The 14,650-nt window shown below is 42.2% G+C and overlaps 10 non-coding genes across 10 annotated transcripts; all 10 read left to right on the top strand.

The window, feature by feature from the left end:
* Positions 1-1,860: 1,860 nt before the first annotated feature.
* Positions 1,861-1,934, top strand: trnat-agu (transfer RNA threonine (anticodon AGU)). Its single transcript has one exon. It is a non-coding gene; the product is annotated as a tRNA-Thr (tRNA).
* A 1,061-nt stretch (positions 1,935-2,995) lies between these two features.
* trnat-agu (transfer RNA threonine (anticodon AGU)) lies at positions 2,996-3,069 on the top strand. The gene has a single exon. It is a non-coding gene; the product is annotated as a tRNA-Thr (tRNA).
* Positions 3,070-3,484: 415 nt separating this feature from the next.
* trnar-ucu (transfer RNA arginine (anticodon UCU)) lies at positions 3,485-3,574 on the top strand. Its single transcript is given in 2 exon segments — positions 3,485-3,521; positions 3,539-3,574. It is a non-coding gene; the product is annotated as a tRNA-Arg (tRNA).
* A 2,303-nt stretch (positions 3,575-5,877) lies between these two features.
* Positions 5,878-5,951, top strand: trnat-agu (transfer RNA threonine (anticodon AGU)). The gene has a single exon. It is a non-coding gene; the product is annotated as a tRNA-Thr (tRNA).
* A 414-nt stretch (positions 5,952-6,365) lies between these two features.
* On the top strand, positions 6,366-6,455 carry trnar-ucu (transfer RNA arginine (anticodon UCU)). Its single transcript is given in 2 exon segments — positions 6,366-6,402; positions 6,420-6,455. It is a non-coding gene; the product is annotated as a tRNA-Arg (tRNA).
* A 2,146-nt stretch (positions 6,456-8,601) lies between these two features.
* On the top strand, positions 8,602-8,675 carry trnat-agu (transfer RNA threonine (anticodon AGU)). The gene has a single exon. It is a non-coding gene; the product is annotated as a tRNA-Thr (tRNA).
* Positions 8,676-10,798: 2,123 nt separating this feature from the next.
* On the top strand, positions 10,799-10,872 carry trnat-agu (transfer RNA threonine (anticodon AGU)). The gene has a single exon. It is a non-coding gene; the product is annotated as a tRNA-Thr (tRNA).
* A 415-nt stretch (positions 10,873-11,287) lies between these two features.
* trnar-ucu (transfer RNA arginine (anticodon UCU)) lies at positions 11,288-11,377 on the top strand. Its single transcript is given in 2 exon segments — positions 11,288-11,324; positions 11,342-11,377. It is a non-coding gene; the product is annotated as a tRNA-Arg (tRNA).
* A 1,621-nt stretch (positions 11,378-12,998) lies between these two features.
* Positions 12,999-13,072, top strand: trnat-agu (transfer RNA threonine (anticodon AGU)). The gene has a single exon. It is a non-coding gene; the product is annotated as a tRNA-Thr (tRNA).
* Positions 13,073-13,487: 415 nt separating this feature from the next.
* trnar-ucu (transfer RNA arginine (anticodon UCU)) lies at positions 13,488-13,577 on the top strand. The gene is given in 2 exon segments: positions 13,488-13,524; positions 13,542-13,577. It is a non-coding gene; the product is annotated as a tRNA-Arg (tRNA).
* Positions 13,578-14,650: the final 1,073 nt, after the last annotated feature.

Here is a 14,650-nt window from a genome sequence, read left to right as displayed (position 1 = left end):
CGTTTTCGGTCAGTTTTAGAAAAACTCACATTTTAAAGTTACTCAGGTGAACAACACACTGCAAAGGAACTGCTGGGATTTGAACACAGGATCTCCTGGTTACAAGACAGGAACTTTAACCAACTAAGACAGCACCTTTCTATTCAAAACGTTCATGGGAAGGTGACTGTGAGGAGCAAAACATCCAAAGAGATGTCATAGTATCGAGTAATAGGTCATGCTACTGACAGCATAAAGAAGTTTGTTTGAGGTGTTTTGGTGGTGAGTTTGAAGTGTTGTTTGTAGTGTTTTGGTGGTCAGATAGCCTTGTTGTATTTTGGCCAAGTGTGCTTAGCAAAATGACAAAAGCTGCAACCTGAATCCAAAACCTTTCAAATGCCATATTTTGCAAAACAGAAGTTCAGCGCTCTATCAATTACTTTAAAGAACCAACAAAAATCCCCCCTTTGTGTCCCCAAAACAGTGAGTTTACACACTGTTACACAGTGAGTTTTGGCATGGAAATCACCTTCCCTGAGACTCTGTAGAATTGAATGCAGTTTCAAAGTGCACCGTCAGGACTTTCTGTCCTCAGGAATGGACAGAGAGCACAGTCACTGCCAGATAAACACTGCAACAATTGAAACCAGTATTTCATATGAACAAAACTAATGTCCTGACCACCAAAACTCTTTTCTCAAACAAACACTTTCATGCTCTCAATTGCATGGGCAAACTAAACCGTTCACAAAACATTCATTGACTGCATTATAAGAGTGCTTTTTGTGGGTTCTGTAGTGCAATTGAGAGAACGCTAGACTTCTATTTTTGCCAAATATGGCTATTCAAAGGTTTTGGATTCAGGTTCCAGCTTTTGTCATTTTGCTAAGCACACTTGGCCTAAAAATGTCAAGGCAATCTGACAACCAAAACACTTTCCTTCATGCTGTCAATAGCACGACCTATTACTCGATACTATGACCTCTCTTCTGGATGTTTTGCTCGTCACAGTCACCCTCCCAGAAAGTTTAGATAAAGGTGCTGTGGCATTCTAAGACTACTTTGACATGCTAACATTCATTTCCAACAGAGTGCTGTGGCTACTCTGGTCAAGACATTTGTCTTGTACATAGGAAATGCTGGTATCAAATTGTGCAGTGTTTATCTGGCAGTGACTGTGCTCTCTGTCCTTTTTGTGGGTTCTGTAGTGCAATTGATAGAGCGCTAGACTTCTATTTTGCAAAATATGGCTATTCAAAGGTTTTGGATTCAGGTTGAAGCTTTTGACATTTTGCTAAGCACACTTGGCCTAAAAATGGCAAGGCTATCTGACAACCAAAACACTTTCCTCAAACAAACTCCTTCATGCTGTCAATAGCACGACCTATTACTCGATACTATGACCTCTCTTCTGGATGTTTTGCTCGTCACAGTCACCCTCCCAGAAAGTTTAGATAAAGGTGCTGAGGCTTTCTAAGACTACTTTGACATGCTAACATTCATTTCCAACAGAATGCTGTGGCTACTCTGGTCAAGACATTTGTCTTGTACATAGGAAATGCTGGTATCAAATTCTGCAGTGTTTATCTGGCAGTGACTATGCTCTCTGTCCTTTTTGTGGGTTCTGTAGTTCAATTGATAGGGCGTTAGACTTCTATTTTGCAAAATATGGCTATTCAAAGGTTTTGGATTCAGGTTGAAGCTTTTGACATTTTGCTAAGCACACTTGGCCTAAAAATGGCAAGGCTATCTGACAACCAAAATACTTTCCTCAAACAAACTCCTTCATGCTGTCAATAGCACGACCTATTACTCGAAACTATGACCTCTCTTCTAGATGTTTTGCTCCTCACAGTCACCCTCCCATAAAGTCAAGCGACAGTTGCTGTGGCTTAGTTGGTTAAAGCGCCTGTCTAGTAAACAGGAGATCCTGGGTTTAAATCCCAGCTGTGCCTTTGCATTGTGTTGTGCAACTGAGTAATGATAAAATGTGTGTATTGCTGAGAGAAAACGGCTACTCAAGACATTATGCAGCACTGATCAAGGGTAGAAGTCAATCCTGTACACAAATCTTTTCTTGGATGTTTTTTTTAATTATGCTCTGATATGCTAACACTCTTTTCTAACAGTGTCCTGTGGCTTAGCTGGACAAGGTACCTTTCTTGCACACAGGAGATCCTGCGTTCAAATCTTAGCATTGCTTATCTGGCAGTGACTGTTCTTTCTGGGCCCTCCTAAGGACAGGAAGTCCTGAAAGCTACTTTTGAAAGTATGTTCAATTGTACAGAGTCGAGGGGATTTTCATGCCACAGAGTGTGTAAACTCACTGTTTTTGGGACACAAAGGAGTGCTTTTTGGGGGATCTGTAGTGCAATTGAGAGAGCGCTAGACTTCTATTTTGCCAAATATGGCTATTCAGAGGTTTTGGATTCAGGTTGCAGCTTTTGTCATTTTGCTAAGCACACTTGGCCTAAAAATATCAAGGCTACCTAACAACCAAAACACTTTCCTTCATGCTGTCAATAGCACGACCTATTACTCGATACTATGACCTCTCTTCTGGATGTTTTGCTCGTCACAGTCACCCTCCCAGAAAGTTTAGATAAAGGTGCTGTGGCATTCTAAGACTACTTTGACATGCTAACATTCATTTCCAACAGAATGCTGTGGCTACTCTGGTCAAGACATTTGTCTTGTACATAGGAAATGCTGGTATCAAATTGTGCAGTGTTTATCTGGCAGTGACTGTGCTCTCTGTCCTTTTTGTGGGTTCTGTAGTTCAATTGATAGGGCGTTAGACTTCTATTTTGCAAAATATGGCTATTCAAAGGTTTTGGATTCAGGTTGAAGCTTTTGACATTTTGCTAATCACACTTGGCCTAAAAATGGCAAGGCTATCTGACAACCAAAACACTTTCCTTCATGCTGTCAATAGCACAACCTATTACTCGATACTATGACCTCTCTTCTGGATGTTTTGCTCCTCACAGTCACCCTCCCATAAAGTCAAGCGACAGGTGCTGTGGCTTAGTTGGTTAAAGCGCCTGTCTAGTAAACAGGAGATCCTGGGTTCAAATCCCAGCAGTGCCTTTGCATTTTGTTGTGCAACTGAGTAATGATAAAATGTGTGCTTTTCTGAAAGCTGATAGAAAACGGCTACCCAAGACAATATGCAGCACTGATCAAGGGTAGAAGTCAATCCTGTTCTCAGATCTTTTCTTGGATGTTTTTTTTAATTATGCTCTGATATGCTAACACTCTTTTCTAACAGTGTCCTGTGGCTTAGCTGGACAAGGTACCTTTCTTGCAAACAGGAGATCCTGCTTTCAAATCTTAGCATTGCTTATCTGGCAGTGACTGTTCTTTCTGGGCCCTCCTAAGGACAGGAAGTCCTGAAAGCTACTTTTGAAAGTATGTTCAATTGTACAGAGACGAGGGGATTTAGATTTCCTTGCCAAAGAAAGTGCGATCTCGCAGTTTTAGAGACACATGGGTCAAACAGGTGGGCTCTGTGGTGCAATGGATAGCGCATTGGACTTCTAGATTGCCAAATGTGGTCATTCAAAGGTTGTGGGTTCAAGTCCCATCAGAGTCGCAGCTGATGGCATTTTGCTAAGCACACTTGGCCAAAAAACGGCAAGAGTACCTGACCACCAAAACTCTTTTCTCAAACAAACACTTTCATGCTCTCAATTGCATGGGCAAAACTAAACCCTGTTCACAAATCTTTCATTGACTGCATTATAAGACTTCTCTGACATGCTAACACTCATTTCCAACAGGGTGCTGTGGCTACTCTGGTCAAGACATTTGTCTTGTACATAGGAAATGCTGGTATCAAATTCTGCAGTGTTTATCTGGCAGTGACTGTGCTCTCTGTACTTTCCTGAGGACAGAAAAACCTGACAGTGCATTTTGAAACGGCAATCAATTCTACAGAGTCTCAGGGAAGGTGATTTCCATGCCACAGAGTGCATAAACTCACTGTTTTGGGGACACAAAGGAGTGCTTTTGTGGGATCTGTAGTGCAATTGAGAGAGCGCTAGACTTCTATTTTGCCAAATATGGCTATTCAAAGGTTTTGGATTCAGGTTGCAGCTTTTGTCATTTTGCTAAGCACACTTGGCCTAAAAATGTCAAGGCTATCTGACAACCAAAACACTTTCCTTCATGCTGTCAATAGCACAACCTATTACTCGATACTATGACCTCTCTTCTGGATGTTTTGCTCGTCACAGTCACCCTCCCAGAAAGTTTAGATAAAGGTGCTGTGGCATTCTAAGACTACTTTGACATGCTAACATTCATTTCCAACAGAGTGCTGTGGCTACTCTGGTCAAGACATTTGTCTTGTACATAGGAAATGCTGGTATCAAATTGTGCAGTGTTTATCTGGCAGTGACTGTGCTCTCTGTACTTTCCTGAGGACAGAAAGTCCTGGCAGTGCATTTTGAAACGGCAATCAATTCTACAGAGTCGAGGGATTTTCATGCCACAGAGTGTGTAAACTCACTGTTTTTGGGACACAAAGGAGTGCTTTTTGGGGTTCTGTAGTGCAATTGAGAGAGCGCTAGACTTCTATTTTTGTCAAATATGGCTATTCAGAGGTTTTGGATTCAGGTTGCAGCTTTTGTCATTTTGCTAAGCACACTTGGCCTAAAAATGTCAAGGCTATCTGACAACCAAAACACTTTCCTTCATGCTGTCAATAGCACAACCTATTACTCGATACTATGACCTCTCTTCTGGATGTTTTGCTCGTCACAGTCACCCTCCCAGAAAGTTTAGATAAAGGTGCTGTGGCATTCTAAGACTACTTTGACATGCTAACATTCATTTCCAACAGAGTGCTGTGGCTACTCTGGTCAAGACATTTGTCTTGTACATAGGAAATGCTGGTATCAAATTGTGCAGTGTTTATCTGGCAGTGACTGTGCTCTCTGTCCTTTCTGTGGGTTCTGTAGTTCAATTGATAGGCGTTAGACTTCTATTTTGCAAAATATGGCTATTCAAAGGTTTTGGATTCAGGTTGAAGCTTTTGACATTTTGCTAAGCACACTTGGCCTAAAATGGCAAGGCTATCTGACAACCAAAACACTTTCCTCAAGGACAGAAAGTCCTGGCAGTGCATTTTGAAACGGCAATCAATTCTACAGAGTCGAGGGGATTTTCATGCCACAGAGTGTGTAAACTCACTGTTTTTGGGACACAAAGGAGTGCTTTTTGGGGTTCTGTAGTGCAATTGAGAGAGCGCTAGACTTCTATTTTTGTCAAATATGGCTATTCAGAGGTTTTGGATTCAGGTTGCAGCTTTTGTCATTTTGCTAAGCACACTTGGCCTAAAAATGTCAAGGCTACCTGACAACCAAAACACTTTCCTTCATGCTGTCAATAGCACGACCTATTACTCGATACTATGACCTCTCTTCTGGATGTTTTGCTCGTCACAGTCACCCTCCCAGAAAGTTTAGATAAAGGTGCTGTGGCATTCTAAGACTACTTTGACATGCTAACATTCATTTCCAACAGAATGCTGTGGCTACTCTGGTCAAGACATTTGTCTTGTACATAGGAAATGCTGGTATCAAATTGTGCAGTGTTTATCTGGCAGTGACTGTGCTCTCTGTCCTTTTTGTGGGTTCTGTAGTTCAATTGATAGGGCGTTAGACTTCTATTTTGCAAAATATGGCTATTCAAAGGTTTTGGATTCAGGTTGAAGCTTTTGACATTTTGCTAAGCACACTTGGCCTAAAAATGGCAAGGCTATCTGACAACCAAAACACTTTCCTCAAACAAACTCCTTCATGCTGTCAATAGCACAACCTATTACTCGATACTATGACCTCTCTTCTGGATGTTTTGCTCCTCACAGTCACCCTCCCATAAAGTCAAGCGACAGGTGCTGTGGCTTAGTTGGTTAAAGCGCCTGTCTAGTAAACAGGAGATCCTGGGTTCAAATCCCAGCAGTGCCTTTGCATTGTGTTGTGCAACTGAGTAATGATAAAATGTGTGCTTTTCTGAAAGCTGATAGAAAACGGCTACCCAAGACAATATGCAGCACTGATCAAGGGTAGAAGTCAATCCTGTTCTCAGATCTTTTCTTGGATGTTTTTTTAATTATGCTCTGATATGCTAACACTCTTTTCTAACAGTGTCCTGTGGCTTAGCTGGACAAGGTACCTTTCTTGCAAACAGGAGATCCTGCTTTCAAATCTTAGCATTGCTTATCTGGCAGTGACTGTTCTTTCTGGGCCCTCCTAAGGACAGGAAGTCCTGAAAGCTACTTTTGAAAGTATGTTCAATTGTACAGAGACGAGGGGATTTAGATTTCCTTGCCAAAGAAAGTGCGATCTCGCAGTTTTAGAGACACATGGGTCAAACAGGTGGGCTCTGTGGCGCAATGGATAGCGCATTGGACTTCTAGATTGCCAAATGTGGTCATTCAAAGGTTGTGGGTTCGAGTCCCATCAGAGTCGCAGCTGATGGCATTTTGCTAAGCACACTTGGCCAAAAACGGCAAGAGTACCTGACCACCAAAACTCTTTTCTCAAACAAACACTTTCATGCTCTCAATTGCATGGGCAAAACTAAACCCTGTTCACAAATCTTTCATTGACTGCATTATAAGACTTCTCTGACATGCTAACACTCATTTCCAACAGGGTGCTGTGGCTACTCTGGTCAAGACATTTGTCTTGTACATAGGAAATGCTGGTATCAAATTCTGCAGTGTTTATCTGGCAGTGACTGTGCTCTCTGTACTTTCCTGAGGACAGAAAAACCTGACAGTGCATTTTGAAACGGCAATCAATTCTACAGAGTCTCAGGGAAGGTGATTTCCATGCCACAGAGTGCATAAACTCACTGTTTTGGGGACACAAAGGAGTGCTTTTGTGGGATCTGTAGTGCAATTGAGAGAGCGCTAGACTTCTATTTTGCCAAATATGGCTATTCAAAGGTTTTGGATTCAGGTTGCAGCTTTTGTCATTTTGCTAAGCACACTTGGCCTGAAAATGTCAAGGCTATCTGACAACCAAAACACTTTCCTTCATGCTGTCAATAGCACAACCTATTACTCGATACTATGACCTCTCTTCTGGATGTTTTGCTCGTCACAGTCACCCTCCCAGAAAGTTTAGATAAAGGTGCTGTGGCATTCTAAGACTACTTTGACATGCTAACATTCATTTCCAACAGAGTGCTGTGGCTACTCTGGTCAAGACATTTGTCTTGTACATAGGAAATGCTGGTATCAAATTGTGCAGTGTTTATCTGGCAGTGACTGTGCTCTCTGTACTTTCCTGAGGACAGAAAGTCCTGGCAGTGCATTTTGAAACGGCAATCAATTCTACAGAGTCGAGGGGATTTTCATGCCACAGAGTGTGTAAACTCACTGTTTTTGGGACACAAAGGAGTGCTTTTTGGGGTTCTGTAGTGCAATTGAGAGAGCGCTAGACTTCTATTTTTGTCAAATATGGCTATTCAGAGGTTTTGGATTCAGGTTGCAGCTTTTGTCATTTTGCTAAGCACACTTGGCCTAAAAATGTCAAGGCTATCTGACAACCAAAACACTTTCCTTCATGCTGTCAATAGCACAACCTATTACTCGATACTATGACCTCTCTTCTGGATGTTTTGCTCGTCACAGTCACCCTCCCAGAAAGTTTAGATAAAGGTGCTGTGGCATTCTAAGACTACTTTGACATGCTAACATTCATTTCCAACAGAGTGCTGTGGCTACTCTGGTCAAGACATTTGTCTTGTACATAGGAAATGCTGGTATCAAATTGTGCAGTGTTTATCTGGCAGTGACTGTGCTCTCTGTACTTTCCTGAGGACAGAAAGTCCTGGCAGTGCATTTTGAAACGGCAATCAATTCTACAGAGTCGAGGGGATTTTCATGCCACAGAGTGTGTAAACTCACTGTTTTTGGGACACAAAGGAGTGCTTTTTGGGGTTCTGTAGTGCAATTGAGAGAGCTAGACTTCTATTTTTGTCAAATATGGCTATTCAGAGGTTTTGGATTCAGGTTGCAGCTTTTGTCATTTTGCTAAGCACACTTGGCCTAAAAATGTCAAGGCTACCTGACAACCAAAACACTTTCCTTCATGCTGTCAATAGCACGACCTATTACTCGATACTATGACCTCTCTTCTGGATGTTTTGCTCGTCACAGTCACCCTCCCAGAAAGTTTAGATAAAGGTGCTGTGGCATTCTAAGACTACTTTGACATGCTAACATTCATTTCCAACAGAATGCTGTGGCTACTCTGGTCAAGACATTTGTCTTGTACATAGGAAATGCTGGTATCAAATTGTGCAGTGTTTATCTGGCAGTGACTGTGCTCTCTGTCCTTTTTGTGGGTTCTGTAGTTCAATTGATAGGGCGTTAGACTTCTATTTTGCAAAATATGGCTATTCAAAGGTTTTGGATTCAGGTTGAAGCTTTTGACATTTTGCTAAGCACACTTGGCCTAAAAATGGCAAGGCTATCTGACAACCAAAACACTTTCTCAAACAAACTCCTCATGCTGTCAATAGCACAACCTATTACTTGATACTATGACCTCTCTTCTGGATGTTTTGCTCCTCACAGTCACCCTCCCATAAAGTCAAGCAACAGGTGCTGTGGCTTAGTTGGTTAAAGCGCCTGTCTAGTAAACAGGAGATCCTGGGTTCAAATCCCAGCAGTGCCTTTGCATTGTGTTGTGCAACTGAGTAATGATAAAATGTGTGCTTTTCTGAAAGCTGATAGAAAACGGCTACCCAAGACAATATGCAGCACTGATCAAGGGTAGAAGTCAATCCTGTTCTCAGATCTTTTCTTGGATGTTTTTTTTAATTATGCTCTGATATGCTAACACTCTTTTCTAACAGTGTCCTGTGGCTTAGCTGGACAAGGTACCTTTCTTGCAAACAGGAGATCCTGCTTTCAAATCTTAGCATTGCTTATCTGGCAGTGACTGTTCTTTCTGGGCCCTCCTAAGGACAGGAAGTCCTGAAAGCTACTTTTGAAAGTATGTTCAATTGTACAGAGACGAGGGGATTTAGATTTCCTTGCCAAAGAAAGTGCGATCTCGCAGTTTTAGAGACACATGGGTCAAACAGGTGGGCTCTGTGGCGAAATGGATAGCGCATTGGACTTCTAGATTGCCAAATGTGGTCATTCAAAGGTTGTGGGTTCGAGTCCATCAGGTCGCAGCTGATGGCATTTTGCTAAGCACACTTGGCCAAAAACGGCAAGAGTACCTGACCACCAAAACTCTTTTCTCAAACAAACACTTTCATGCTCTCAATTGCATGGGCAAAACTAAACCCTGTTCACAAATCTTTCATTGACTGCATTATAAGACTTCTCTGACATGCTAACACTCATTTCCAACAGGGTGCTGTGGCTACTCTGGTCAAGACATTTGTCTTGTACATAGGAAATGCTGGTATCAAATTCTGCAGTGTTTATCTGGCAGTGACTGTGCTCTCTGTACTTTCCTGAGGACAGAAAAACCTGACAGTGCATTTTGAAACGGCAATCAATTCTACAGAGTCTCAGGGAAGGTGATTTCCATGCCACAGAGTGCATAAACTCACTGTTTTGGGGACACAAAGGAGTGCTTTTTGTGGGATCTGTAGTGCAATTGAGAGAGCGCTAGACTTCTATTTTGCCAAATATGGCTATTAAAGGTTTTGGATTCAGGTTGCAGCTTTTGTCATTTTGCTAAGCACACTTGGCCTGAAAATGTCAAGGCTATCTGACAACCAAAACACTTTCCTTCATGCTGTCAATAGCACAACCTATTACTCGATACTATGACCTCTCTTCTGGATGTTTTGCTCGTCACAGTCACCCTCCCAGAAAGTTTAGATAAAGGTGCTGTGGCATTCTAAGACTGCTTTAACATGCTAACATTCATTTCCAACAGAGTGCTGTGGCTACTCTGGTCAAGACATTTGTCTTGTACATAGGAAATGCTGGTATCAAATTGTGCAGTGTTTATCTGGCAGTGACTGTGCTCTCTGTACTTTCCTGAGGACAGAAAGTCCTGGCAGTGCATTTTGAAACGGCAATCAATTCTACAGAGTCGAGGGGATTTTCATGCCACAGAGTGTGTAAACTCACTGTTTTTGGGACACAAAGGAGTGCTTTTTGGGGTTCTGTAGTGCAATTGAGAGAGCGCTAGACTTCTATTTTTGTCAAATATGGCTATTCAGAGGTTTTGGATTCAGGTTGCAGCTTTTGTCATTTTGCTAAGCACACTTGGCCTAAAAATGTCAAGGCTACCTGACAACCAAAACACTTTCCTTCATGCTGTCAATAGCACGACCTATTACTCGATACTATGACCTCTCTTCTGGATGTTTTGCTCGTCACAGTCACCCTCCCAGAAAGTTTAGATAAAGGTGCTGTGGCATTCTAAGACTACTTTGACATGCTAACATTCATTTCCAACAGAATGCTGTGGCTACTCTGGTCAAGACATTTGTCTTGTACATAGGAAATGCTGGTATCAAATTGTGCAGTGTTTATCTGGCAGTGACTGTGCTCTCTGTCCTTTTTGTGGGTTCTGTAGTTCAATTGATAGGGCGTTAGACTTCTATTTTGCAAAATATGGCTATTCAAAGGTTTTGGATTCAGGTTGAAGCTTTTGACATTTTGCTAAGCACACTTGGCCTAAAAATGGCAAGGCTATCTGACAACCAAAACACTTTCCTCAAACAAACTCCTTCATGCTGTCAATAGCACGACCTATTACTCGAAACTATGACCTCTCTTCTGGATGTTTTGCTCCTCACAGTCACCCTCCCATAAGGTCAAGCGACAGGTGCTGTGGCTTAGTTGGTTAAAGCGCCTGTCTAGTAAACAGGAGATCCTGGGTTCAAATCCCAGCAGTGCCTTTGCATTGTGTTGTGCATCTGAGTAATGATAAAATGTGTGCTTTTCTGAAAGCTGATAGAAAACGGCTACCCAAGACAATATGCAGCACTGATCAAGGGTAGAAGTCAATCCTGTTCTCAGATCCTTTCTTGGATGTTTTTTTAAATTATGCTCTGATATGCTAACACTCTTTTCTAACAGTGTCCTGTGGCTTAGCTGGACAAGGTACCTTTCTTGCAAACAGGAGATCCTGCTTTCAAATCTTAGCATTGCTTATCTGGCAGTGACTGTTCTTTCTGGGCCCTCCTAAGGACAGGAAGTCCTGAAAGCTACTTTTGAAAGTATGTTCAATTGTACAGAGACGAGGGGATTTAGATTTCCTTGCCAAAGAAAGTGCGATCTCGCAGTTTTAGAGACACATGGGTCAAACAGGTGGGCTCTGTGGCGCAATGGATAGCGCATTGGACTTCTAGATTGCCAAATGTGGTCATTCAAAGGTTGTGGGTTCGAGTCCCATCAGAGTCGCAGCTGATGGCATTTTGCTAAGCACACTTGGCCAAAAAACGGCAAGAGTACCTGACCACCAAAACTCTTTTCTCAAACAAACACTTTCATGCTCTCAATTGCATGGGCAAAACTAAACCCTGTTCACAAATCTTTCATTGACTGCATTATAAGACTTCTCTGACATGCTAACACTCATTTCCAACAGGGTGCTGTGGCTACTCTGGTCAAGACATTTGTCTTGTACATAGGAAATGCTGGTATCAAATTCTGCAGTGTTTATCTGGCAGTGACTGTGCTCTCTGTACTTTCCTGAGGACAGAAAAACCTGACAGTGCATTTTGAAACGGCAATCAATTCTACAGAGTCTCAGGGAAGGTGATTTCCATGCCACAGAGTGCATAAACTCACTGTTTTGGGGACACAAAGGAGTGCTTTTTGTGGGATCTGTAGTGCAATTGAGAGAGCGCTAGACTTCTATTTTGCCAAATATGGCTATTCAAAGGTTTTGGATTCAGGTTGCAGCTTTTGTCATTTTGCTAAGCACACTTGGCCTAAAAATGTCAAGGCTATCTGACAACCAAAACACTTTCCTTCATGCTGTCAATAGCACAACCTATTACTCGATACTATGACCTCTCTTCTGGATGTTTTGCTCGTCACAGTCACCCTCCCAGAAAGTTTAGATAAAGGTGCTGTGGCATTCTAAGACTGCTTTGACATGCTAACATTCATTTCCAACAGAGTGCTGTGGCTACTCTGGTCAAGACATTTGTCTTGTACATAGGAAATGCTGGTATCAAATTGTGCAGTGTTTATCTGGCAGTGACTGTGCTCTCTGTACTTTCCTGAGGACAGAAAGTCCTGGCAGTGCATTTTGAAACGGCAATCAATTCTACAGAGTCGAGGGGATTTTCATGCCACAGAGTGTGTAAACTCACTGTTTTTGGGACACAAAGGAGTGCTTTTTGGGGTTCTGTAGTGCAATTGAGAGAGCGCTAGACTTCTATTTTTGTCAAATATGGCTATTCAGAGGTTTTGGATTCAGGTTGCAGCTTTTGTCATTTTGCTAAGCACACTTGGCCTAAAAATGTCAAGGCTACCTGACAACCAAAACACTTTCCTTCATGCTGTCAATAGCACGACCTATTACTCGATACTATGACCTCTCTTCTGGATGTTTTGCTCGTCACAGTCACCCTCCCAGAAAGTTTAGATAAAGGTGCTGTGGCATTCTAAGACTACTTTGACATGCTAACATTCATTTCCAACAGAATGCTGTGGCTACTCTGGTCAAGACATTTGTCTTGTACATAGGAAATGCTGGTATCAAATTGTGCAGTGTTTATCTGGCAGTGACTGTGCTCTCTGTCCTTTTGTGGGTTCTGTAGTTCAATTGATAGGGCGTTAGACTTCTATTTTGCAAAATATGGCTATTCAAAGGTTTTGGATTCAGGTTGAAGCTTTTGACATTTTGCTAAGCACACTTGGCCTAAAAATGGCAAGGCTATCTGACAACCAAAACACTTTCCTCAAACAAACTCCTTCATGCTGTCAATAGCACGACCTATTACTCGAAACTATGACCTCTCTTCTGGATGTTTTGCTCCTCACAGTCACCCTCCCATAAGGTCAAGCGACAGGTGCTGTGGCTTAGTTGGTTAAAGCGCCTGTCTAGTAAACAGGAGATCCTGGGTTCAAATCCCAGCAGTGCCTTTGCATTGTGTTGTGCATCTGAGTAATGATAAAATGTGTGCTTTTCTGAAAGCTGATAGAAAACGGCTACCCAAGACAATATGCAGCACTGATCAAGGGTAGAAGTCAATCCTGTTCTCAGATCCTTTCTTGGATGTTTTTTTAAATTATGCTCTGATATGCTAACACTCTTTTCTAACAGTGTCCTGTGGCTTAGCTGGACAAGGTACCTTTCTTGCAAACAGGAGATCCTGCTTTCAAATCTTAGCATTGCTTATCTGGCAGTGACTGTTCTTTCTGGGCCCTCCTAAGGACAGGAAGTCCTGAAAGCTACTTTTGAAAGTATGTTCAATTGTACAGAGACGAGGGGATTTAGATTTCCTTGCCAAAGAAAGTGCGATCTCGCAGTTTTAGAGACACATGGGTCAAACAGGTGGGCTCTGTGGCGCAATGGATAGCGCATTGGACTTCTAGATTGCCAAATGTGGTCATTCAAAGGTTGTGGGTTCGAGTCCCATCAGAGTCGCAGCTGATGGCATTTTGCTAAGCACACTTGGCCAAAAAGCGGCAAGAGTACCTGACCACCAAAACTCTTTTCTCAAACAAACACTTTCATGCTCTCAATTGCATGGGCAAAACTAAACCCTGTTCACAAATCTTTCATTGACTGCATTATAAGACTTCTCTGACATGCTAACACTCATTTCCAACAGGGTGCTGTGGCTACTCTGGTCAAGACATTTGTCTTGTACATAGGAAATGCTGGTATCAAATTCTGCAGTGTTTATCTGGCAGTGACTGTGCTCTCTGTACTTTCCTGAGGACAGAAAAACCTGACAGTGCATTTTGAAACGGCAATCAATTCTACAGAGTCTCAGGGAAGGTGATTTCCATGCCACAGAGTGCATAAACTCACTGTTTTGGGGACACAAAGGAGTGCTTTTTGTGGGATCTGTAGTGCAATTGAGAGAGCGCTAGACTTCTATTTTGCCAAATATGGCTATTCAAAGGTTTTGGATTCAGGTTGCAGCTTTTGTCATTTTGCTAAGCACACTTGGCCTAAAAATGTCAAGGCTATCTGACAACCAAAACACTTTCCTTCATGCTGTCAATAGCACAACCTATTACTCGATACTATGACCTCTCTTCTGGATGTTTTGCTCGTCACAGTCACCCTCCCAGAAAGTTTAGATAAAGGTGCTGTGGCATTCTAAGACTACTTTGACATGCTAACATTCATTTCCAACAGAGTGCTGTGGCTACTCTGGTCAAGACATTTGTCTTGTACATAGGAAATGCTGGTATCAAATTGTGCAGTGTTTATCTGGCAGTGACTGTGCTCTCTGTACTTTCCTGAGGACAGAAAGTCCTGGCAGTGCATTTTGAAACGGCAATCAATTCTACAGAGTCGAGGGATTTTCATGCCACAGAGTGTGTAAACTCACTGTTTTTGGGACACAAAGGAGTGCTTTTTGGGGTTCTGTAGTGCAATTGAGAGAGCTAGACTTCTATTTTTGTCAAATATGGCTATTCAGAGGTTTTGGATTCAGGTTGCAGCTTTTGTCATTTTGCTAAGCACACTTGGCCTAAAAATGTCAA

This window comes from Xyrauchen texanus, chromosome 38, assembly GCF_025860055.1.
Source record: "Xyrauchen texanus isolate HMW12.3.18 chromosome 38, RBS_HiC_50CHRs, whole genome shotgun sequence".
NCBI lineage: Eukaryota > Metazoa > Chordata > Actinopteri > Cypriniformes > Catostomidae > Xyrauchen > Xyrauchen texanus.
Note: the sequence above shows the minus strand (reverse complement) of the source record. Positions and strands in the feature narration are given on the sequence as shown.